Source organism: Rhyacophila brunnea, unplaced genomic scaffold (assembly GCF_057557595.1).
Source record: "Rhyacophila brunnea isolate RB1 unplaced genomic scaffold, BYU_Rbru_1.0 scaffold_60, whole genome shotgun sequence".
Taxonomy (NCBI): domain Eukaryota; kingdom Metazoa; phylum Arthropoda; class Insecta; order Trichoptera; family Rhyacophilidae; genus Rhyacophila; species Rhyacophila brunnea.
In genome coordinates, this window is record NW_028233277.1 from 525,914 (window position 1) to 551,229 (window position 25,316).

Genomic DNA, 25,316 nt, shown 5'->3' on the forward strand with positions numbered 1-25,316 from the left:
TCATATTACGCTTTTCACCTTTCTTGATTTTCAAGTCTATAATTTTATGTTTTTCTTAAATTTCTCAATTCGACAATTTTATTTTTTCAAAAATATATTTTCAATACTATATTTAAACCTAAATATTAATTGTACAAACAAAAACGCTTCTTAAAAATTAATTATTATTTGGTTGCTGCTTGTATTCTTATTTCTTTCAAAATAAAAGCTATATAAAAAGGCTAATATATGTCTATAAATCAAGAAAAATGACTTAAAAACATATATGCTTGTATTTATGCGTTTTCTGCACTATAATTTCAGTTTCATGATTTTAATAACCATTGAATTTTTATGACACAGACTAGTACATTATTGTACGCACATTTCTTATCGAGCTTCTAAAGTATCCTAGTGGTATATTTAAAGTAGTAATACCAAAACCTGCACTACTTCTCTACACGCCAAAACATATAAAAAAAGCAATTCGACTATTAAATTTTTTACTAAAGAATGTTAAAATATTCAACAGAATTCATTTGATCAATGGAAATTAATACATTTAAATATTTTTTTATGCGGCACGGTAAACAGATTCTAAATATATAAAAGCGAATAAACAAAAATAAATTTATTTTTCAATCTTTTCACTGTTGTGTTTGCGCAAATTTAAACTTCATGACATGAACTAAAAATTAAAGCCATTTTTTCTGGATTTTGTCTTCTATTTCTAGATTTCAAACTCTGAACTTTCATGTAAATCCTATATATATATATCAAAAAATACGAAGATCTTCTTTTTTTTTATATAAATAATTTCCAAATACATTTTTTTTTATAGAAATAAAAGAAATCTATAAAATATTTTATTAGAACAAATTATTATCACATCGTCTTATTCGCCTGATAGAAAGCATATAAAGGTATTATAGGGGCACAATCAATTTTTAAACTTAAAATTTCAAAAAACTTCATATAATTAAATACTCGATTTTACAACTACAGTTAGCATAAATAAATTTTTTTTTCATAAATAGGCTTTTTTGGATTATATAAAAATAATATAGTACCAATATATAAAAAGGGAGTAATACTTCGTCAAATTGTGTAAATATCTCTTTATTATACACACTAACTTTTTATCTTCGAATACCTTACAGTTTTCTATAAAAAAAGATATCAAGTATCACATTCGAAATTATTTTCCATATAACTTAAGCCTAATAATCACCTTTTATAATTATTTTACAATAACATATCTCAAATTCTTTTTGCTTCATTTTTTTAAATGAAATTATCTAAGATGTCAATATACCCAAAAAAAAAATTTGAAGCAGGGATTTAACATTTTTAAGTTGACAATAAAAAACAAATAACGAAATATTCAAATCTTTGAGCTGGCGATATATTTTTAATATATATATAGCCGACATTTATAATACATACTTCTCTTTTATATATATAATGCAGAAAGTACCGTGTTGACTTCAAATTAGATTCACATTCAGAAATCAATTTCAAACAAAGAAATATTTTTGTAAAAATTATAAAGTTTCCCAGAATGGTAAAAAAATCAAAGATTTACGGCAATCTATTAACAACCCATATTTCTTCTTTGTTTATGAAAATCCGTCATTGATTATTTTATTGTATGAAATTCTGACATTGATTATTTTATTGTATATAATTCTGGCTTTGATTATTTATTGTATCAAACCTTTATATCCACAAAAAATACACAAGTAAAATGAAACCCAACAAACAAATATATAAAAATAAAAACTGATATGAAATTTACTCTAATATCTTTTTTTTTTCAATGTTCTATCACAACTATACAAATTATTTTAACATTAATGTGTGAAAATTACACCTATAATACATAAAAAAAAGAGGTCAAAGAGAAAATATTAAAAACAATAATTTTTTTATTTGAAGAAGATTACAGTCTTTTGTAAATAGGTAAATAAGATATTTTAAACTAGCGATTCAAGTATTAAAATAATACATGCAAAATTTTTAATCTTTTTTATATAAAAAGACCATAAATCTGGGTAGAGTCCCTTATACATTGTTAGGAATAGGTTTATTCTTTTTTGTATATCAAGTTTCCCATTATTTATTAGAAAACATATTTTGATTATGTTAAAAACGATATTTTAAAGCTTGTATATTCCGAAAAAATATCGATAAGTATACGATATAGACCTATTACAAGGCACAAGTATCCAGATAACTTACAAAAGCAGATTTTAACAAAAAAACAGATGAAAACATTTAGCTAAGAAAATATAAAATGATAGAAAATTAAGACATAATTTAATAAATAGATCGACAAACGATACATATTTTTTTTCGTGTTTCTACAAGAAAATATATTTGACAAATGCGCCTCCGGTAAAAAATATTTTTTTCTTTTTACTTGTCTAATATAAAACGGACCATCTAATCTTAGCATTCAAGAATAATAAAAAGCACAAATCACAGATTTACAAAGCCTATTGACTACTTAATCATGTTTTTTTATAAAGCATATGATTTACGTCGTTTTTTTATAATTTTTTTGTTTCACAGTTGTTTCCAAAATTACACCTTTTATAAAAAAAATTGTGATTAAATTTTATATATTATTAACAGTATATTCTGTTACATTTAATAAAAAATATAAACGAGTTGAGCATGAATGATGTAAGTTTAAATTCAATCCGTGATGGGGATTTTGTTAAAAATGATGAGTAAATTAGCTAAAATATAATATACAACAAATCACGACTTAGATATAATATCCTGTAATAGAAACAAATAAATACCAGGAAAACAAGAACGAAATTATATAATATGTCAAAAAATACACCTAATTGCGCCCACCTTTATATTAGTTTGAAAATAAATTACATTGGAACTAACACAAAATCATGCTTGTAAAGTGACAGAGCAATTTAAAGTGGCAAAAATATAAGCTTTATTAACACATTCTATATAAAAGAACAGTAATTTAGATTTCGGAAGAAATTTTACGATGGATTCAAGAAGTGAAACTATAATTTTTACAGGTTCTATGTCTATTATTGATGTTGTATTGAATTGATAAATTAAAGGGGTAATGTTTCCTACGTAGCTCTAATTTTATTGAAAATATTGCAAGTGTTTAGATCAAAGTTATCATATTGCTATAAAATCAATAAAGTTATATATATACATAATTAATTCTTGTGACTAAAATTTAACAGAAATTCAATGAGCTAGCTAGCAAATATAATTCTCATAAGTATATTTAAATTTCTTTTAATAATAATCCCTAAATATGTACAAAAATAAAAATTTGTTTTGATGGATTTATTTAGATTTAAAAATATAAAGGAAAATTAGCCATTTAGGCTAAAATAAATAATAACGTAATACTGATATCGAGACAATATTCATGAAAAGAAATGGATATAATTTTTGGAAAATTTACAAAGATGTATCACAAGAAAATAGAGGGTCATCAATAAGCTCGAACATTCTTTAGAACTTAAGTTTTTTCCACCTTTTATTTTCTAGAAAGTTTTTTTTTTTTGTAAATTTTTAAACTCATAGGAACATTTGGATCCTTATCATTGTTCACAAGATCCAAAAACGGTTTTAACTATTAGTGTTATAAAATTACAATGGCGAAATATATTTATATAATCTGTTATAGCAAAACCACTGCGATGATTGAAGGTTCAAATTCTTTACACGTAAGAAATTTGTAAAATTACCAAAAAAATAAGAAATATCACTAGAATGCAAAGAATAAAACAAAAATATGTAAGAATACTAACAAAAAACTTAAATTTTTTCTAAATATAAGTGAAAATGCTTAAAGTCATCATTAATACGATGAAGATTTATACCCGTAGCTATTGTTCAAATGAAGTGGTCAAATTATGCACGACTATACCTAGAAAACTTCGTTTCTTTTTTTAGAAAAAGTATCATGAACGAATAATAAAAAGTATGTAATTTACGCCTTAAATGCAATAATATCAATAAAAGCTTTTTTCAATAATTATGGTGGTTTTATTGCCGACCTATAAATATCAGGTTTGCAAACAAAATATAAAACTCAAATAATATATTTCTTTTGTTTTTTTTTGTCAAAAAGATTTTAAAATAGTTTGAAATGTTTATATTTTACTAAAATAAGATATAAAGCATGCCATTTAATTTTTTTAGAAATGATTAATCTAGTTTTTTATGACATTTTGTTCCGGTTGAAATTTATTAAACTGAATAAATAATGCAAAGCATACACAATTAATATATTTAAAAAAAATGATAATTTTTAGAATTTTTTTATAAATACTTTTGGCGTAAATATAAGTGAAATAAACCAGGCTATTAGATTTTATGTGTTTTAAAGGCGAAAAAAAGGTGTTTTGCGTGTTAGAAAGATTCTTTGCTGGCAATTTTATACAATAATAAATTTAAAGATTATGAAAGATGAAAAATGATCACACGTCGAATGTGTTAGACATACACAAGAAAAATAAGGTATAAATATGGAGAAGCACATAAGATAACGGTCCACGTAAATATACAACTTAAAAGATTCTAAGGTCTTTTGAAACAGTTTTTATTTAAATAAAATAACAAATCCATAAACAGATATTAAGAATATTTTAAATTAAACTGTATAATGAAAACTTAAATTAAAAAATATTTGTTCATTTCGTTATTATGATGTAAGAAATATTCAATTTTCGCGCTTTTTATTTCTGCATGACTTATATAAACATGGAAGATTTTTTTATTTATTTAGAGTTGATTTATATACTTTTTTTGCAGCTTCAAATAGAATAGTATAAAATGGTTTGAATCAATGATACAAGCATTAATAATATAGAAGAAAAATATTTTATCATAATAAAGAGGCATCAGATGATTAATTCCATCTGAAGAGTATCGATTTCGATGCAAAGTTACCTTGAAATAATTAATTTATTTTTTTGGGTAGTTTTATTTAAGATTGTTTAATCTAATTTCGCTAATTTTATGGGTATACTAGTTTCATGGATGGAGTAAAATTAATAATATTGTATCCGTATTTATCTATTTTAAAAAATTACACATTCACAAAATGATTTTAAAGATCACAAAAACATATATATATAAGTTTTTATAGAGGTTTGGCAACTTCATAAGTGATCATAAATTATTTTTAAATTTATAGCATCATAAAATACTTTCTCTTTTAAAATATTTGGAGTCATGCATCCATATTTTGCAAATAAATTTGTTTTAAATTAAAACTTAGAAAATGAGTGCCAAAAGAGACCTATTGATACACTATATTTTAGAAAAAACTAAGCCCATAAAACATATTCGCCGAAGTTTGCACCAAAACTTAGCTTGGGATATAAAAGATACATAAAAAAAATGTCTTTTCTAATTTCTCATCTCAATAAAATTATAGAAAAACAAAAAAATTTGTCTATTAGCTTGTAAATGTAAGATTAAAATTATTTACATATGTTTGTCACACCAAGGATGCAGCGAAAATAATAATAAGTATGATTAATCTTTTTCAACTTAAAATTTATCTGATTGATTCACAATTGATATAAATATGATTTTCCATTTTCTTAAGTTTCCTTAAAAACATGTTAGCCAAAAGGAATTGTTTAAATACAAAAGTAATTAGCTTCTCTAGCTTTTTCAAATAAAAATTCTGCGAAATCTAATTTATTTGTTATTTCGGAATCAGGTATGGCTTACATAAAAGAAAGAGCACATGTTTTTAAAAGTAAATATACCCTTTTATTTTTTACAATCAAGTCATAAGTAAATATATAAATATCGATTCATTTTTTTTATAAAGCTGCTAATTAACATTTTTAAACACCAAAATTTCATTCTTATGGAAAGTTATGCATAGGTAATGACAGTATATTTCATATTTTATACTATAGAAAGAACAAAAAAATAAATAATTCTTTATAATAAGTAAACCAGAAAGTTTTATTTAAGCATTTGATTTTTTATTTGATAGATACGAAGAATTGCAATAAAAATGTAAATCAAATTGTAAGCAATTTAACAACAAACAAAAAAGTAAAATTTCACATACCAAAGTACAAAAAAGTAATTTATGTTAAATTGAAGATAAAAACATGCCCCTAGGTTTTTTTTCCTAAAAAATCTTCCTTTAATTTTTTTAATCTAGAATTTTATTGTATTTTTACAATTTAATTCCTATTGTAGATGTTTCAGCATGTTCTTTGCCATTTTAAAAACCTGTATTTTCGGTATATAATATCATTAAGGGGAAAATCTATACACCTCAAGGTTTTTTACAATAATAAAAAATAAAGCGATATAAGTCTTCTTTAATAACTCATAGGAAAAAATATTGCTAATCGATAATAAATTATACCAAGAAAAATAGCACTATATATCGAAATGGTAATGTTTCATGATTTTTTAAATAAGCGATACAAAATCATAGTATTTTATCAAGATGATTATGCACTTGACTAATTTAATGAATCCTTGCGAAAAAATCAGGGATGTATAAAAACACGAAACAGTTGGTTTTTAGCACGTATTTGCAGTTCAAAAGCATATAGCCTCTTAAAATTAAAACTTCACATATATAATTGAAAGATTACCCTTTTAAAGAAATTTTTATTTTTATTAGTGAATCATTTAAAGTAATAAATATACCACTTTAAAATACACATTTTTTATGACAAGTTCATTAAGATTACAACTTAAAAAATTGTATTTTTAAAGTAAAGTTAATTAAGATTATGCTTTAAACCACTTAAAAATACTATTAATAAAGTAATTTGTGCTTTTAAACAGATAAAATATAATCAAAAAATCACGTAAGAAGTTTTTTTATTAGATCCAAAAAATAGAAGAGCCTAAATTTTTATGAGACCACAAAATATCAAGGAGACATAGCTTCTTTATATTTTTTCATAGTAAATACATACTAATCGCAATAATATTTTTTCTTGCTGTTTAAATTCAAAAAAAATATTTCTAGTTCTTCAAAGAGCCAATTTTTTTTGTCGTGCGTAAAATTGGATAAAATTTATAATAATATGATCTTTCCAAAAGTAATTACGCTCATACATTATTTAAAAATTCATTCCGAGCATATAAATATTCCATTAAGGAAATTATGTGCATTAACAACCCTTTTAAATAATTTATTGACACATGGGCTATTATTCTTTAATCATAAGATATCTTCATTAAATTATATTAAATATGCAAATCATTATAAGAACAAGGCTTTGAACATATTATTCGAAAAAAAAATGTTGTTTTCCCAGTAAAAAAGAAATATAAATTGACCTACGTAAAATTTATCTTTTTATTAAATTATATAAGTTTTAATAAAATTTATATATAATGTATATATAAAAATTCAAATTTAAACTTTGAGCCTTCAAATTTCCCGTATGAAAATTAGCAGTATATAATTCACAGTTAAAAGAATTCCGAAATTTTTAAACTTCGATTCTATTTTGTGTATTTTTTTTTATATCCCAATTTCGATCTTAAAATAGTGTTATGCTGTATCTTAAAAACAAATATATAATTTGAATTCCGGTTATCACAGTATGAGTTGGAATCGAGGTTACCAAGCCTATAATTTATGCATGAGTTCAGTTCTTAATCTATTTTAGTGTTTATTTTTTCTATATTTAAACTAATGTTTTACCCCTCCTAAGCATTGATACAAAATTAATTTTTTTTTGATTTTGAGCTTAAAACACAGGGCTGCACTATTTATAATTAAAAATGCGCTTAATACAATTTAAATGATATAAAATACGAAAAAACTATAAAAAAATGCTTTATAAGTTTGAATTCCACTCGAAAACATTTTGACTTATCAAAGAAGTCTACAGTTATTTCATCTGTGTAGCAAAAAAATCCAATAAATAAAAAAATTTGGCTTAAGTAGACAATAAAACAGCCTATTATTTTATTGAAGCATTTAATAGTCGTATCCAAGATACCTTAATGGTCCTTTAGCCTTGACTGCATATTTTATTTTTTCGTTAAACTCGCATTATTTTATCATTTTTTCCCTAAAATCTACATAATTAATAAGAAAATCTGAAATAAGATTTTTAAAAATTACGTTTTAACAAGATAAGAAGCGATATAATACATCCTGAAAACAAGAGAATAATAATTAATTTAGATTTCAGAATTCGAAATTTTAAGCTTTTTAGTATGGAATCATATTTGAATTTTTTTGTTTCCGCGAAATACTTTTATGACGGTAATTTTCTATCTAAATAAATCATACTTAATAACAATTTTTAAAATTAGATATACAGGTTAATATATATACTAGAATAGGGAAAGCATCTTTATAGGCTTTTAATCTAAATTTTTGTTGTTTCTTTCAAGAGATATTTAGTTCATTACAATTATTACAACTATTTTCTAAGAATTTATTCTATAACAAAAGATTTTTCTCTAATATTCATTTAAATTAGGTGTTTTTGAAATTTATTCTGAACTGTCAAGAATTTATAAATATATTGCGATACTACATTTTTTGTCCAATAATTATGATTGTTCCAGAAAATTCATACCTAAAATGCTGTCGTTTTTACAGTTCTCTAGAATCAAGTTATTTGTATATATTTTGTTGCCTATACCTATGAATTGCAGACAAATGAAATCACATATAGCAGAAAATAAATTTATAGCTTTATTTACAACTTATGCCTTTTATAATCATCTTTAATTTATCATTAAATTTGTTTGGACATAAAATGGACATTAAAAATAATTTTATAAATAAAAATGATAAATTACTGAACAAAACCTTATTATGGTGTTTCGAGCAAAATTCTAAAAATTGTAATATTTTGTACTGCTTTTTGTTTAGGGTTATAAAAACACGACTAACACAAGTAGAAAAGCCTTTGATAATATAAGGAGTAATATGTATCTTCTTTTAATGTTAGAGGAAAAACTAAAAATACATAATTATAAAATTCATTGTCTGAATTATGCTAGAAAAAAAAAATATTCATTAGATGTATAATTTTTTTATTGTAAAGCAATAATTTTATATAAAAATTTGATTGGCGTAATAAATTTCAAATACTTTTTATTTTTTGTTTTTAGACCATTAAAAGCAATTTTTAGGGGTTAGTTTTATGTTACTACATTCAACCCCTTTCTAAACGACCATAACTTTAGTATCTCTATAGACCCAATAATTTTATTATTGTTTCAAGATAATTTCCTTTAAAATATCACTCTTTTAAGACCTGTTAATTGTGGAATCTTCCACAAATCTATGTTTTTTCGGGTGCCTTCGCTTCCCTAGCATTCGTAACCTTATTTCAAATTTATTTATGCCCGAATATCTTATAATTGTTACTATATTTATTTACCAGATAATAATATTTTTTTTGGCTTGAGATGAGGCTTTTATTTATTTATATTTTAGCACAGATTCAAATTTTCACAAATCTCGATATAACTCCGAATAATCAAGAAAAAACAGAAAAGAAACCAAACTTAAATTGTATGAACCTTTTTAATTATTTCAAAAATTTTAAATACGACCAGTAACATCGTGCTTGAATAATAACATCGCAATCAGGTTATTTTGATTTTGTAAGAATACAGACTTAATTCTTTAAGAATCTACAATATGTATCTATGAAAGTCCCTTTTTTTAATAAGTTGTAAATTTTATATAAACTATGAATTTATATAAATACATATAAGTATCAAAATATCTGGGCTTTAATGAGATACCGATTAAGCCCATTTTAAACACATAGAACTCGATGAATAATTATGTAATTCAAACAAGAATGAAACATAGCAATATACTAGAGGGTATTCATTAAAAATTTACAACAGTATGTTTATTTGGACTTTAAATTATGCATCAATCAATATTGTATGTTTAAAACTCGATATCTGCGGAAAAAGCTATTCAAAATATTTTTAAAATACAATTACTTTCGATTTATAACATAACCCAATGTTAAAATTTCTAAAAATAAACTGAAACATCCATTCTTTTTCTATTTAATTTAAGAAGTTCATTTTAAATATACAAATACAGAGTTTTGCTTTAATTTTTATATTGAGCACTAGTAGAATAAAAGCAATGATATCTGAACTATGAAAATATTCTATTCCCGCTTTCTATTTTTGTTTAGAACCGAAATTATCCAAAGAAGTTAAAAATCAATCGATTATAAATTTCAATAAATATGAATTATGTTTCATATCATATAAAAACTTATTTATATATATTATCAATGTGGATCTTTATGGCAAGACCATCATGAAAATTTCACAATTGATTTTAATGATAAACATGATACTATACCATAAATATCCTTTTCAGGTGATCGTTGATACGTGAATTTGGTTAATTCAATAAATTAATATTACAAATATGCACAATCACACCAAATTTATTTCAAATCCCTTATATTAAAATCTAAGATGGAATTCCTAATAAAGATCAAAGAGATTACAAGAACATTTATATTCAAAAACATGTTTGCCATAATCGTTGTTTTGGCATTAATTTTTTCAACATTATATATTTTGTACCGTATTAGAAAAAGATACATTTATGTTAGGGATCTGCCAAGAAAATGTAGGAATATGCACATAAAAGGCTTGGTAAAGAAGGTTGGGGATGGTGATGGCTTCAAGTTTATACATCTTCCAAATTTAAGGAATGTAAAATATAAAAATGGTGATCCACTTCTATCTCTCAGACTCGCCGGCATAGACGCACCGGAAGTTAAGAAATTCAAGGTACCAGCTCAAAAATTTTCGCTTGAGTCTAAAATGGCACTTATTAAATTAGTTTTAGATACAAAGGTAAGTATAAATGTTTTGTCCATCGATATGTACAATAGAATATTGGCCGAAGTGAAGTGTTATGATGAGAATGGAAAAAGAGTAAATGTTTCAGTTAGGATGGTTGAATTGGGAATGGCTTGTATATATGAAGGAAGAACAGCCGATTATGGTGATTTTAAGGATGAATTAATTAGAGTGCAACAAAAAGCACAAAAGAAAAAAATAGGGATATGGAGTGACGATAATTATATAAGCCCAATGGATTTCAAAAAAATGTATAGAGTCTGTTAATAGGCGCCTTCAAGTCATCTTTATACTGAAGAACAAATATACTATGCTATTAAACTAAGATTTAAATTAAACTCATTTGTTTTTTTATTGGTATAGCACTATTTGTGACTTACAGGTGAATCAAAACCAAATTTTTAAAAATTTAAATAAAATTCATTTGTTTTTTTATTGGTATAACACTATTTTTGACTTACAGGATAATCAAAACCGAATTTTTAAAAATTTAACTTAAACACATTTGTTTTTTTATTGGTATAGCACTATTTGTGACTTACAGGTGAATCAAAACCGAATTTTTATAAATTTAAATTGTTTCTAAGCTAAAATACTAAATTTATTTATGGGCTAATTAGATTTTTAGCCATTAATATTTGTTCAGAATTACGTAGATTTCTCTATAGAACAGATTTTCTTAATATTTCTTCAATCCTATAGCCTTTATAATTTATTCAGTGCAATTATTAATATAAGAATTATAAAAACACGGTATTTTTTCAATACTATTGTTTGTGCGTACGCTTCTGCTTCATATGGTATTCTTTTATCATTAATAGATCGTAATTAAATATATTCAAATAAATTACAAAATTAAATGGCAAAGAATAAGAAAAAGCCAACTTACATGAATTGTAAATATTATGAAGAAAAATTTCGGATGTTGCTTAAGTTATAAAAATATATTAAAACGATAAGGCAGGAAATAAATTATATCATTGATACAGATTTTTATACATCCGTATCAATTGTTAAAAGCTATAAATTGATACTTAGCAGACATTTTGGGAAAAACTAGCGTAAAAAAGACAAAATTAATTTGTATTATGCGTATTGAGGTGCGGTGGCGTAAAAAGCGCCTTTATAAGAGGTCTTAATCTCAACCGCAACGCACCCTTAAAAATAATTTAGATTTACTCAAAATAAAAATCTTGAAAGGGGGCTTTCTGTTAAATACGAAAGTAAAATTATATAAACTTTAATAAGCCGATAATTATTTAGGAGGTTGTTCGGCAAGTAGCTACAAACCACATCAAACGTTAAAGAGCCCTAGTGTTCAGTAAAAATACGGGTAAGTATAAAATGGTGGTTGTAGCATAGTCAATCGCGACTAAAATTATACAGAACCTCTTTCATTTCCAATATGAATCCCGCATTGTAAAACAGGTCTAATCCACGGATACAAGAAAAGTGAAGTTAAATGAAAGACTAAGTGGAAGGGCATCAGATAATAAAAAGGTTCCTTATTATTATGAGCGTAATTCCAAAAAAAAGATGCACAAATGAATAAAAAATACATAAATTCTTCACAGGTTTTATGTGCATTTTACATCATGTAATTATTATACTTAGAAAATCCCCCATAAAGTCAAGTCTCTATAGTTAATTATTCAAAAAAAAACATATTTTAAAGTTTTCATTTTTAATATTTCTTGCAGTCATTGTACTTCACATTTTTAGTATTAGAAAAAATCCACGCCGAAAATATATAATAGCAGTTTTGTAATTTTCAACCCTTTTATAATTTGTATTCACAAAGTTTTCAAATTGTAGGAAACAATGATTTTAATGAAAACAGGAAAATTCTTTGCTTTCTTCTGTTTTATACTAAAATTCCTTGTTTTATTCTGGCCCAGTTTCCTTTAATCGTATTTGTACACACCAGTTATTTAATAAAAGTAAGAAACAGAATATTTTACCTTCATATGACCGGAAAAATTATTATTTGACTGTACAACATTCTTTCCAAAGGTTTAAAAATTATACAATCCCCATGTGCATGTTTCTTTAAAATCTTAATCAACAAAATTCTTTCCAAAGCACTGAAAAAATTATTGAATCTTCATGTGCATATTTCTTTAAAATCTATAATTAAGGGGCTATTATTTTTAACAGATACAATAGTTGCAATAATTCTTCGTGCAAACATTATTTCAACCTAACCAATGCCCCCAAAACCATCTACACGATGTGTCTAATTATATTTACGTTCCAGAACTTTATTTCATTCCCTTCAACAACGTTTCATGATAACTCTATTTTTTTATATTATATTATTTAAGTTTTATATTTCCATATGCATTGGTAAGAATATTAGTAATAAATTTTTTCCACACGGCTAATAATCAATGGTAGAAGAGTTATCCACATGAGAAGCCCGATAAGGTAAAACTTTGAGGCATATTATAGAATCTAACCCAACACATTTGAAAAAAATTATTTTTAAACAAACTCCATGTTGCTTGCACTGAATTATTTGCACATTTTATGATATCCAACCTTTTTTTAGGCGTATAGAGTAATCATTGTAACAAAGATTACACTATCCATTTCTCTCATTCATATCTTATTACTTATTCCTCACCCATAGACATCATTTAAACACACAACAAAAAGCATTAAAAAATTCAAAATTTGCTATTTCTGAGGAGAAACAGTGGATTTAGCTATAAAAGGGAATGGTTTTTTTTATTGATAAGAAGGCACATAAAAATACTAAGCCTTTCATCTAACTGATAAAAAGCTTGTCAATAGAAAAGTATAACTTTATTTATTTGAGGGTTAAGTTTTTTTTTATCAATTTAGACGCGGTCAGCCTATTTGGAATATTGCACAACTCCTTATGTATCCTTTGAAACCTTCCCCTAGTCTATTTTCATTAAAACCTCTTCTTCACATAAATAGAAAAATATAATTCTTTTTTTTATTGAAAATCTGCAAATTTTAACACATAAAAATAAGTCTGGAAATGTAATATATGTCTGTAAAAGATACAAAATAATGACTATTTTAATTAAATCTTGGAAAATATTGAATTGAGTAACACGAATATTGAAAAATTGGGAAAATTAAAGGTATAAATTTTTTAAAATGACATTTTATATTTTGAAATCATATCCTGAAGCAATAAAAAAAAACATTTTTTACTGTATTATATGACGAGATTTATCAAATTTGATTATTAATGCTTATATACATTTTTAAACCACAAATAAATTATATATAATATAAGAATTGATGAAATTTATAAGTCAATAAAAGAAATGAATGATATAAGATATTCAAAAACAATGCCAAGATAAATCGTAGTATATAAAGTAAAAATTTATAGAAAAATCGGTTAAAATAACAAAAATTTCATTGGTGTTGGTATTAAATGTTAAATATTCGATCAGAAAACACCAAAAAAGGATTTTAGGAGCGAATTCTTTCCACGCAAGGGCTTATAAATTAGCCAAACGGGTAATTATTGCCGACAAGCTCACAAGAAATCTACAAAAACCGCCAGATTAATTGGCTGTAAAAGAAATATTTAAGCTTTAAATCTCGATTGGTGAGGGGCCCTGAAACAGAATGACTATATTTAAGAACGCAAGTACAAGTAATCAAAGCCATTAATGGTATGATAGAGATTTTTCACAGAACTACTGATCAGATAGATATAGCTAATTTCTTTCCGCTGTGTTTTTTTTAAACATAAATCATTTCGTAATATATTAAACCTTTAATTTTCTGCCATATTATATTTTTAATAATATTAAATAAATCGGAGTTATTTATTAAAAATATATTTAACTTGTAGATTGAATCTTTTAATTTATGGAATTCTTTTTATAAAGGGGTATTCATTTTTAACACAAAAAATATTATACGTATTTAAAACACCAAACTAGTTACATCCACCGAGAAACACCCCCCATCATGTCAATACTGGCTTTTATTACTTATACTTGCGTTCAGGAATCGAGTCAATGATGTTTCATCCCCAAAATCAAGTTTTTGTTAAATCCAAAGCCCTTCTTAAACTGTGGGACGGATTAACAGTGTTTTCTGTATTCCTCCAGCTAAGCGGCCTTAATTACCTGTTTGCTTATAACAATGACATTGTGTTGGCAATATTAGAAGTTCCATATATTTGAATTGATGATTCCTTGTCGAATATTTGTGCCATTTAATCACATAACATGGAATTATAACATATTTTATCGCAGGGATACCAATTAACCAGTCGTGGCTAAAAATCACACGAAAAGCGCCCCAATCACAAAAAAGCCTTCTTCTGAAAAAATAAATCTTTTTAGGTATTCAAGCTGCAAAAGATCAAGCAAGGAAAAAATCGCATAAGGAAATAGATTGATAAATTCTGTTCTTGAAAAATAAAAATGATTGAAGAGGAACTAATCTCAAAATAGATGGCCTGGGATCATTATAAAAATATTATTCTTGACCTTTAAATGATTTATAATCAAATTTTTTGATATTTATCGACAGATTCGGAAATTTTTAGAATTTTATGTATAAAAAGTTAGTGATTTATGGCCTAATGGGATTAATAGTATAAATCGGCTATTGAAAATATGGCTACAGGAATTATTAAGGTATAAGTAATGAATGTGCAACTAAAATGTAGTTATTAAGAATGAGTGTCTAGCAATGATTTGTAATTCAAGGAGAGAAAAGCTTTATTTGATAAATCATCGGATCGCATTAATAAAGGAGTTTACATTTTAAATTAAACTTATAGGTGTCCTTATAAAGTACTTGCTGCCTTTTTTGCAAATAATTTTGCATGAAAGTAGAGATCGTAGATTTACATCCAGATTTTTAATATCCAGTTGTTTGAATTGCTTGTGTGTTTTAGGTGAATTGATTAATTCCTTATAAATTCTGGAACATGGTAATTCCGAAGAACTCAAATACGATTCAGGATTCCTTAAAGAAGTCGCTATCGAGCTCAGAATATCCGGCTTAAACGCCAACTTTATTGATCTGGCTATTTCATCTTTATTGACAAATACTTTCTTTTTTAATCTGAGATTCTCTTCAACCTGTGAATATAATACATGCTTGGGATTTCTTTCTTTCTTATTTTTCTTGTGGTCTTCTAAATATAAGAATTCCGTATCTTTGAAATCAGAAAATATATTAAAAAAATGTTCATAATTACATACTTTTATGAAAATCATTTTGTAGACATTTTCTACATATAACTTTTTAAAAAACGGCAGCGTTATCTTTCCATCAATAAAATCTAATATAAAAACACACTTGTTGTCATAATCTAAGCTTTCAATAGAACTTGGATTTCTATCGGATATTTTTATAACAAATTCTTCTTCATGCTTGTAATCCTTTCCTACAATAAAAACATTTCCTCTTTTCATATTCATTTTCTACTTCTTTTAGGGCATTTAAATATTTAACTTATCTAAAATTTAAAATATTCAAAAAAATATAAAACCGTGTTGTTCCAGTTTAAGGAAGAAAATTAAGATTGAATTTTATTTTTTAATTTGTCTGTGGAAGAATAATTGAATGGTCTATTCAAAATAATGTACCTAAAATATCATTAGGAAATACTGGTTATCAGAGTCTCTACACTTATAAAAATATCTTAACATTGTATAAAATAATTTGAATAAAAATAATATAAAATATTACAGCGATGTCTAAATATAAACCACCTTGTCTTTCAATCAATTAAATGGCTCATAATTTTTGAATACAATAAATCAAAAAGCAACATTACTGTAACTTTTAAAATTAAATTGATTTTAGCTTAGAATAGATGTTAGTTAAAATATTTCTTCATAGACTAAATTGATCTTGGTCTATTTATATTTGTTTTAGTATAACTTAGCTGCTCTATATAACATTTTTTGCTTAATACTTCTTTGTAATCATTCTTCATACTTAAATACCACATCAAACATTGTTTTCGTTAAGAGTACATTTATAGTGCTAGCTTTCTTTATAATAAAGTTTTATTCTATTTTATTGCCACCTTGTGTCATTAACTGATCAATTAGGATGTTTTTGATATTTATGGCCCTCTGTTTTGTCATGGTTTTTATGCCGTCCCCATTTTTGATAAATATTATTATATATACACTAAAATTTATAATGAATCACTAGGATAGTCATATCATATATAGATATTTTTGCTGTTTTTCTCTTAATTTAAAAAAATAGACTTATCTTATCAGTGTTTAAATCATTTTAAACTTTAAAACTAATAGAAAGATTAAAACTAGAAGAGTCACGATATCATAATTATAAAAAAGGTTTTTTATTATTAAGTAATGAGTAAATCGCTTCGATAAAACATCTAAAATAGTTCAATCGCTTCGATAAAACATCTAAAATAGTTCAATAGCCTCAAAAAAATATCTAAAATAGTTCAATCGCTTCAATAAAACATCTAAAATAGTTCAATCGCTTCAATAAAATATCTAAAATAGTTCAATAGCCTCAAAAAAATATCTAAAATAGTTCAATCGCTTGTATAAAAAATCTAAAATAGTTCAATCGCTTCAATAAAATATCTAAAATAGTTTAATTGATTCTTTAAAACATCCTATATGGTTCAATTACTTCAATAAAGAAATATTTATTTTTAGAAATTCAAGCATTAATTTAAAAAAATTACCCAGCAGTCATAGTTAAATAGTCATTTGTAATATTTTTTCATCATTACATTGTGATAATCCGTCGAATTATCTTTGCGCAAATGATTTTTCTATCATCAAACAGAAAAATTTTGCCACCTGGCTACAAGGGATATAGCGAATACTAGGTGGTCGCTTCTGCAAAAAAAAAAGCTTTCAGATTAAAAGATGCACTTTTTTCCTTTGTCTAAAACAAATTGGATCAATTCAATTCGAAAACGCATATCCAAGTAATCAAATTCATATTTAGTACAGAAGGTATGTTTTACAGAAAGAATGATCCTATCGAATTGATCAAATTTAAAGCGTCGAAACACCTTTTTATAATAAACGGTCCTTTTTTTGGATAATATAATAATATTTTCAGAAGTATTATTGTTTAAATTATGATAAATTAAAATATTATCATTTGAGTTACATGCAAATTTGCTTTTTGTCTTAATCGTTATACATGATATTTGATTTTATATTGTATATCCGGGTAGCAGCATATTTTTACATCTTATTTGGCATATTTGCTGAATTAATACGTCATTATAAGTAAACCAGACAGTTATAATTCACATATTAAGCATTTTATATAAAATTCTTATCGAATTTACTGTATTTATTTATGTTTTGCTTCTATTACTTTTTAGGAAGTTCGCTTTATATTAATAGGAACTATTTTTCTTAACTGCTGCATCTCTCTGTGGGACTCCCCCAGCACTTCTTGTCACCCGTAATCACCGTGGATTAGGCCCTTTCACATAAGCGGCAGTCATTATGCTGAGGGAATGATTGTCTGTCTACTGTTCATCGCCAAGAGTTACAAGCTACAGCCACACTCTACAATTACCTATATCCTTGCTGAACGGTATGGGATCTTTTTCCATACTGAAGGCACAGTTCAACAACTTATACAGCAACCTCCTATTTCTCATGGCTTGTCAGTGCTTTATCTTTTATTGTTCACTGGGCCGCCCCTTGGGTATTTTTCTTTAGAGTAAATTCGTTTCGGAAATTAGTGGGGTGGGTGGAACCCGCGACCCCTCACCTTGAGGTCCGACTTGTAAACCACTCAACCATACCACCCAGCATTTTATCTATATAATATAAATAATTTTAAATGCCATAAATAATAATAAAAATTAAAACCAAGTTGTAACCATTTGATCATACGATAATCTATAATTAATTTCTGTAAAATAAAATAAGAAACTATGAAATTCAACAGCTAATATCCGATAAATACCATGATTATGAAATATTATATTTAAATTAAAAATGGCGCATAATAACACTAAAAAATGATCATATAAAATGACAAATTAAAGTTTCAAAATGTTTATAAGCTTAAATATTCTGTAAGTTACTATATATTTCTGACTTTGGCCAAAAATAAACTGTATAAATTTCTTAAATCCTATTTTCTACACTCTTTCAAGTATAAAGCTGATTAAAAGTGATGATAAACCACTATATTCAGATAATAAGTCTATTTGCTATTATCTAATAAAATATCAGCATAATTTTTATTTATCATATTGAAGTTCTCCATAACACGAATATATAGTTAGAATAACTTCAAATAGTATGTATTTTTTTGCCCTTAATTAATAAAAAAAAGATTGCATCTAAAATGTATTAAATATACCATCATGGGCTCTCCCGCTAAAAAAATATTTTTTACATTAAATTACGATATTTTTATTTTTTATTTAAGTACCAAATGCTTCTAAATCACGTATCTTTAGAATTATACACAAAAAAACTTCTAAACTAAGCCATGATATAGCTGCGAAAACCCTTGTTAGATACTTTTTATTTTTTATTCATGTCATTTATTTTATCTAAAGTATTCTAAAACAGTGAATGATTTATATGCTCGCGAGGATTCATATTTTACATTTATAGCATTATTTTAAGGACTTTAAATCTTTATTAATATAAATATTTCGCTTTAAGTCGGTTTCATATATATTTAATAATACTAAACACACATTAAAATATTTGTGAAAATGATCTTGTAGCAATAACTCGGTTTTGTATATTCGTAAATATAAATTATAATAGATGGCTTAAAATCTACATGAACTTGAATCCTTAAAAATGCTTAGTTTCATCGGTTAAAGGATAGAAAAATAAAAATTTTAATTTAAAACCATGCTAATATGTTTATCCTATAAACACCTTATATTTATCATGTAATAGTAAAATTTATTGTGGTAAAATTGTTGTTGACGCCAATCAAAACTAACAAATTAAGAATTTAAATAAAATATAGCAAATAAAACATCGAAGAAGCAATCAAATGAAAATACAAAAATACAATTTATATATAACTTTAACAATTTTATTTGAAAATTAATCATAATAAATCTAAATACCAGAAAAATAACATAAAATGTCTTTATTCATCGTGATAAAAGACAGCCTTATGTATATAACATAAGAAACAAAACATATTAAACACATCATAAAACTACATACATTAAAAAAGCACTTAAATAACTTGAATATATATGATGATTAATGGACATCAGAGATTTAATATCGATTCCTCCATCTAACAAAACCATTTGTTTAATTTATCAGTTATAGAATACCTTTTAAACTCTTGATTGGCCAAAATTTAATTTCCTATTTCTAATTTTAGATTTCGTTATTCAAACAAGATACAAGCAAAAATAACTGGTTAATTTTAATTCAAATATCAAACAATACAATTTAGCGTATATTTTGTTGCTTATACTCTTTACTCGCGTAAACAATGTTATGTTTGTTTTTTTTACCGGTAGCTTGTTCTTCTTTAAGGAGGCCGATTATCTGCACTTGCGTATCATGAATTTTTGGGTAGTTTATTGATATTTTAAAATATAATAAACTCATTCTGTTACAATCACAATTATAATTCTTAATATATGTAGATCAAAATTACTTTAATTTTTTAACCCATATCAAATCGTTTTGATAATCTTTTTTTTTATATAAAAAATAGATAATGTGTTTTTAAAGAATAATATAATTTATATTCAATCACTCTTAAATAATATTAAATATTATAACTCAAATTTGGGGCTTTTATATACAATTAATTTATACGACTTTTTAAATTTTATTGTCTTGGGAAATTCGACTGTTGATCTTTAATTTAAAGGGTTTTATTTTATCTCGATTTATCCGACAATTGAATCTAAATTTATATTAGATTTAGATCCAGGCTCTTCTAATAAAAGTTTGAGATTGTAAATTACCGTATAAAAATTATTTAGTAAGATTCAAATAAGTGAAAAATCCCTATTTTATTTTGAGAAATCTTTAATATCGTATCATTTTGACTAAACTATATTCATAATATTTTTAGATTAGAATTTTATGGCTAGAATATTAAATATAATTTCATGATAAACCTTTATTCCCGAAATATCATAAATCCACCTAAATTTTTCTGTGATGTATACCTTTTGCAAAAAAAATATTATTATGTTCAACATTTCGCTATCATAATACACAGTATCTCGCTATGATGAAAAATATGCATATTTATTGCCCAAATCATTAAGCTTTCTTGGGTTTTTAGATAAAGACACGTTGTAAGAAGTTTATACTGAAAATAATTATAAAAAGATACACCACGCCAAAAAAATATGACAAAAATGTGGTAAAGCCCAATGTATATTATCGGCTTTTATAAGTGCTTTAAACCCGTAAATATCATATAATTATATTAGATTTATGTTCTAGACATTCATATGTTTTTTGTATCTGTTTATTGTGAAGTTTTTATATCAATTTATCTAATAAGGCGATGCATATATGTGAGTATATTTCAGATCTTTGTGCATATTTTATCTAAAAAGACAGTTAGAATATAGTCCATTAATGACAATTCTTTCACATTATTTTAAATTTATAGATTAAAACTTGGCATTTTAAGTGCAGCAAGATCATATGAATATATATACGAAATCAGAATATATGAACATTTTTTTAAAAAACAATGTACATTATGTGTTTTAATCATTATATCAGCACAAAAATTTGCTATATCTTTTTATAAAACAATGAAACACTATTCGAGTAGGCACGGTAATGAAATAGTATTATCAGAAAACCACCATCTTCTTTCGGAATGGAATAAAAAATATATAATTGAAAAAAAATTACTTTCCGTTGTTTTTGTAAGATTATGCACAAATATACTACTAAAAGCTATATTCAGTATTCGAAAACATCAGCAGAAAAATTTTAGCTTTATAATTGATAATGTTTTTTTTATGATTATGACAACTTCTTTATCTTTTTATGCCATCATGTAAAGAAATTATTAATGAACATGGACAATATGTATTTCCATACATTAATTTCCTCTATAATATCATTATACTTAGGTTAAGAGCGAACTTAAATTTTCTGAATATTTTCCATAACGATAATACACAAGTTAAAATTAAGAAATCGGCATATATAATGAGCACAAGTACATAATTATATGGATAAAATATATTAAGGGGCTTATATATCTACAATCAGCTATTCTTAAAGATTAAAAACATCCTTAAAGGCTTATTTACATTATCTATTGGCTCATTAACCCGAATTATATAGGAAATCAAATTACATAATTTTTCTTTCACATTTATTTTCTTCTTACACCATTAAGAGAACTGCAAAAACTAATTCGAAACACGATAAATTAACTAGAATGCAGCATGTATTGTAAACATTTTTAATGAATATTGAAATTATAGATAAATAGTTTTATTTATAACTTATATTCACTTAATCACCATGGTTTAAATGAAAAACTCCATTTTTTATATATGCAATAATTTAAATATATACCCTACAGATTTTGTGTGTAAAGATGGGTATTACATAAATTTTATACTTAATTTTAATGATATTACTTCTGTTATATTCTCGGGAATTAAACTTAAATAAAGTTACGATCAATGGAAGTCTATTTTTATGTATAAATTATATATTTGCCCAAAAAAAACCTTTTCCTCTCTTGTGATTTAGCTCATCCATAGTAATTATATGTACATGATTAAAAATTTTCCACAATTGTATCTTAAGAAATCATCACAAAAGTTCTAAATTTTTAGAAACCAATATCTTGTAAAAAAATCCACAAAATCAGATTGGGGTCGCACGTAAGAGATTTATATGCCCTTTTTTTCATAGGAAGTTGAATGAAATAGCATAAATTAATCTATGTTTTAAAAAATTGACATTTTAACAGATTAGTATATATTTAGACTCGATTTATTGCATCATGTCGTAAGAATTTCACTTTTTTTCTGTAAAAGCCATGCTAACGCGTAAAAGATTTGTTATTTAATTTCATGAACTTGACACAATCATTAAAGTGCTACAAGAAAGATTTTTCGTATTTTCTCAAGCTTTTATTAGTTAGAAGGAACAGAAAAATATGTAGATAATACCAATTTAAATAAAAAAATTTAAAACTCGAATCTTATATAAGACGAAAATATCTATTATGACAAATTACCAAAGTAATAAACGAATATACACAGCTTAAAATGTGCCGGTACATGTCTTAAACTGTATTAGAAAAAAATTCCTGGTGTCTTTATTGTTTTTATGCTCCTAATAGATCACAATCAAACATCCTATCTTACTTATCCCATCTTACCTTATATCATATACTTTTTACCCACCTTACGCTATAATCTGTGGACTTGAATGTTTATTCATGTTTTTATATATTGCTTTGAATCATTATTTTATATAAGTTCTATAGGCTCAATATAACATTAGAGTTTTCATTTAAATTATCCTCGAATTATGTATCTTTAAAGACATCTATAAAACGTTTATATATCTTCAAAAAGTAATGCATTTGATTACAAGAATCTTAATACAGCCTTATATTTTTTCTATTCATGAAAATCGATTTTATATTGACATAGTATTGCTTAAAAAACAGTAATTTATACATCGAAATGATTTTTATTGGTTCAACCTAAAATAGCTCTCTATGATTTAGATTCTAAACTGTTAGGGATCGTTTATGGGAGTATTTTTTTCAGCACATAAATGACTAATTAGAAAATGTGGCAAAAATGTTTTAGATTTATCAATTTTTTGTTTCTTCAATATATTTTACTTATCTACTTTCAACTATTTCAAGCGTTAGGAAACAAAAAAATAAATTTCAGCTTTATATAGTATAAATTAACAAATTTAAATATTTTCTTGGGGTTTATTGCTGATGTAAGCGCTCTAGATATCTAATGGATATATTGAACTTAAAAAAAATTGGTTCTAAAAATATATATAATTCCCCATGTATAACTTTTTATAAAATGTATTTGTCTTATGTTTTATATTTTTCTGAAGGCAGAATAATTTTGAAAAAATAAAATTCCTATTGAAATGAAGTTTGTCTTTTTCCCAGTTTCATTGTGAGATTTTATCCTGCGTTCTAAATCTTCATTTATGCACTGTTTTTTTCCATTACACACGAGAATTTATACTTGATCATCCTTATTCTCCCATTTAAACCCATACTCTATATTCTTTAGTAAAAGATATTTTTCAGTTTTTAGTTACAAGCATAATATCATTTGATTTATTTCAAAATTAAGCTTGCTAGATTTAAAGAAATTAACTGAAGTTTATTCTTTTTTGGCTATTCATTTGAACGTATAAACATCCCAAATGCGTTCATCATTCCGTTTCCGATAATACATAAATTTTAATTCTTTACTTATTCTCTTAAACTTTAAATTTTATATTATGACTCATATTAAATATAGTGAAAACCATTTTTACCGCTGTTATATTTCTAGGTTGGGATTTAATTGAATTTTTGGTTTCTTTGATTTAATTTATACCTTAATAAAATATTTAAATTTTAAGTCATGGATTTCTTTTAAGAATAGTGACCTCCAGTTTTTGGTACAAATATCTAATATATTGAAAAATTAGCCCCTTTTACTCTATAATTTCACAAAATTAGTTTTAGAGCTTCAAAAATGCTCGCACATATGATTTTTGATTATTTATAATCATCTTTTTCTTCAAAAAAACAGTAAAATGATATAATATTACCACAACAAATATTTTAAATGAAAAATCTTAATAAGTATATAGTTCTTAAAAACCTTCGCAAATCGTTGCTCGTTAGAAAAAACAGAATCATCTTATACCTGGTGTCTTAATTAAAATGAAATCCCAAGACTAAATGTTATTTATAGACATTTCTCGCTTCTTAGAGCCTCTTTAATTCATGTCGTATTTTTCGACCAATTTTCAATCTTTTTTTATGATCAATCATGCCATTTTCATTTTACTGCTAGTGGCGGTATTTAAAATTACAAATAGATAATATTTTAACTCTAGAAATATGCATGAGCATCCTTTTTGTTCCCGATCTATAGATTTTTGAAAAAACACGAGTTTGAGACCTTGACTTATTCTTTCATTATACTTTATAATGTATACCTGTGCATTATATATTTTCTCTGATGCATACTAAATTTTAACGCATGCCAAAATATAGTTTTTAAGTTTTATATAAGTAAAGTAATCATTAAATTCTAGTGTTGAATTAATTTTTTAGGTTTTCTAACGTCTCTTTATTAAGTAAACACATTCTAGCTTGTCAGAAATTTAAATCAAATCGAAAAAGGTTTTTTACAGAAAGGTATTATGCCTATCTCTCTTGGCAAGTAAAAATTGGTTTTTTTCCATAAAAATCGATTAGTCTAAAAGATAATCATTCACAAAGATCTACCATGT